Below are 2,500 nucleotides of genomic sequence, written 5' to 3'. Positions count from 1 at the left end.
AGGGAAGAAGGGGAGAGGAGAGTGGGAAAGGAGAGGGGGATGGGAGAGGGGTAGGGGAGAGGGATATGAGAGAGGGGGAGTGGAGAGGAGGAGGAGAGAGGGGGAGTGGAGAGGGGAAGGGGAGAGGGGGAGGAGGGAGGGGTAGGAAGATAGAGTAAGGGGTGGGGAAAGGGAAGGGGAGAGGAGAGAGAGAGAGAATGAGTAGGGGGAGGGGAGAGGGAAAAGATAAAGGAATTAAGGGTGGAAGGAGAATGGGAAAGGAAGAATAGTTTAATGGAGAAGAAGGGGAAGGTAGCATGGAAGTAGAGGGAGGGAAGACGGCAGTCAAGTCAGAGTTAAAAGGAGGGAGGGGGGAGTAAGGGGGGGAGGGAAGGTGGGGAAGGAGGAGGAAAGAAGATGGGGAGGGGGAGGAGGAGAAAGGAGTGGAGGGGATGAGGAGGGGAGGGAGAGGGGAAGGAGGAAGAGAGAAGAGTCAAAAGGTAGCGAGGAGGAGGAGGAGGTAGGCTAGCGGCGTATGGGGAAAGGGGTGAGAGTTCAAAAGGGGGGGGGAGGGGTTTATCTAACAAAATTGCAAAGAGAATAAAGGATAAAAGCGCAAAAGGTCACAAAGGATGGTAAATTTTTTGTCTCTTGTTATCTATCAGTCTTTTTCAGATCACTCTTTATCTCCACGTTTGTTTCTTATTTGTTTCATTGGCACGTGTTTTTCTCTCTCTTTATAATTTTTATTTTTATTTTTATTTTTTTTAACTCTAATCTTCTTTTAACTCAATTTCTTTTTTTTTTTGTGTTTTTTATTTTTTTTTAATAATTTTTTTATGCTCTTTTGACCTCTCTTTCTCTCCCCTCTCTCTCTTTCTCTCTCTCCGTCTCCCCTTTACCTGCTCCTTGTCTTTTCTTCTTCTCTCTCTCTCTGTAATTGTCCTCGCCCGCCCCTGAATCTCTCTTTTCCTTTCTCTCTCCTCCTCCTCCCTCCCTTCTCTTTCTCTATCTCTTTCCTTATCCCTCTCTCCCTCTCCCCCTTCTCCTCTTCCATCTCCCAACTCTCCCCTTCCCCTTTCTTTTCCTCCTCTATCCACTACATACTTACTTTCGTTACTTCTCTTCCCCCTCTCCCCACCTTCCCCTATATAATTATTGGATTATAAAAAAAATACCGCCAATCTCAAAAAATATTGAAACTAACAATAAAAAAAATAAAACCCCAAAAAAGTAGAACCCCCAAATTAAAAAAAGCCCAAAAGAAACAGAAAAAATCAAAACCCCAATCTCCCCCTCTTCCCCTCACCCCCCCTTTTCCCTTCCTCTCCCCCTCCTCCCCCCTCCTTCCCCCCTTGTCTCCCCCCATCCGCCTCCTCCTCTCCCCCCCCTTCCCCCCCCCTCGCCCCTCTCCTATTCCCTTCCCCACCTGTATTCACTCACCCATTATTTCCCCCCCAAACCCCAATTTATTTCCACCACTTCTCCTCCTCCCACCTCCCCCGTCTTTCCTTCCCTCTTTCTCACTCCCCACGCGCTCCTTCCTCCTCCCCCCCCGACCCCTCCCACGCCCCTCCATCCACTCCCCTTCCTCTCCTTCCCTCCCCTCCCCCTCCCCTTCCCCCTCCTACTCCCCCTCTCCCCTCTTCCCCCCACTTTTCCTTCCTCTGCTTCCACTCATTCTTTCTTCCCCTCTTCCTCCCCTCATTCCCTCCCCCCTCCATCCAATAACTTTTCCTCCCTTTCCTCCCTTCTTACTCCTCCTTCTTTCCCTCCTCCTTTCCTTTCCCCCCTCCTACTTCCCCCTCCTCCCCTCCTTCCACTTACCCTATCCCCCCGTTCCCCTCTCCCCCTCCCTCCACTCATCCTTTCTCCGTTTCGCCACCCCCTCCTCCCCCTCCATCCCCTCCTTTCTTCTTCCACTCCTTCCCCCCTTCCTCTCTCCTACCCCCCTTCCTTCCCTCCTTCCTCTCCCTTCTCCTTCCACTCCTTCCCCCCTTCTCCCTTCCTCTCCCCTACCCTCTCCTCCCTCTCCTTCCACTCCTACCCCCCCTCTCCCCCCGCCCCCTCCCTTCTCCTTCCACTCCTACCCCCCCGTCTCCCCCCGCCCCCTCCCTTCTCCTTCCCCTCCCCTCATCCCCCGCCCCCCTCCTCCCCCTCCTTCCACTCACCCCTCCTCCCCCTCCTTTCACTCACCCTTCCTCGCCTCCCCCCTCACCCCCCCCCCCTCATCCCCCACCTTCCACTCTCTTTTCCTTCTAAACCAATCCCCCTCATCCCCCTCCTTTCACTCCTACCCCCCTCACCTCCCCTCATCCCCCTCCTCCCACTCACCCCTCATCCCCCTCCTCCCACTCATCCCTCCCCCTCCCTTCACCTTCCCCTCCCCCTTCCCCCTCCTCCCACTCATCCCTCCCCTTCCCTTCACCTTCCCCTCCCCCCTTCCCCCTCCTCCCACTCACTCACCCGTCCGATGAGCGCGACTGAAGACGGTGAAGTACTGTCCACGTTGCCTCTCCTG

At 54.4% G+C, this 2,500-nt stretch overlaps 1 long non-coding RNA gene across 1 annotated transcript in view; it reads right to left on the bottom strand.

Moving 5' to 3' along the window:
* Positions 1 to 2,500, bottom strand: part of LOC147471052 (uncharacterized) — a 5,701-nt gene that overhangs the window by 2,998 nt on the left and 203 nt on the right. The window contains exon 1 of the long non-coding RNA XR_015191365.1: positions 2,446 to 2,500. This exon is cut by the window's right edge and continues 203 nt beyond it. This is a non-coding gene — a long non-coding RNA (uncharacterized LOC147471052). The remainder of the gene's footprint in view (positions 1 to 2,445) is intronic.

This window comes from Penaeus japonicus, unplaced genomic scaffold (genome assembly GCF_977035675.1).
Source record: "Penaeus japonicus unplaced genomic scaffold, GWHDUDI00000001_assembly GWHDUDI00000011, whole genome shotgun sequence".
Lineage (NCBI taxonomy): Eukaryota > Metazoa > Arthropoda > Malacostraca > Decapoda > Penaeidae > Penaeus > Penaeus japonicus.
The sequence above is the reverse complement of the archived record's forward strand: the minus strand, read 5'-3'. Positions and strand labels throughout refer to the sequence as shown.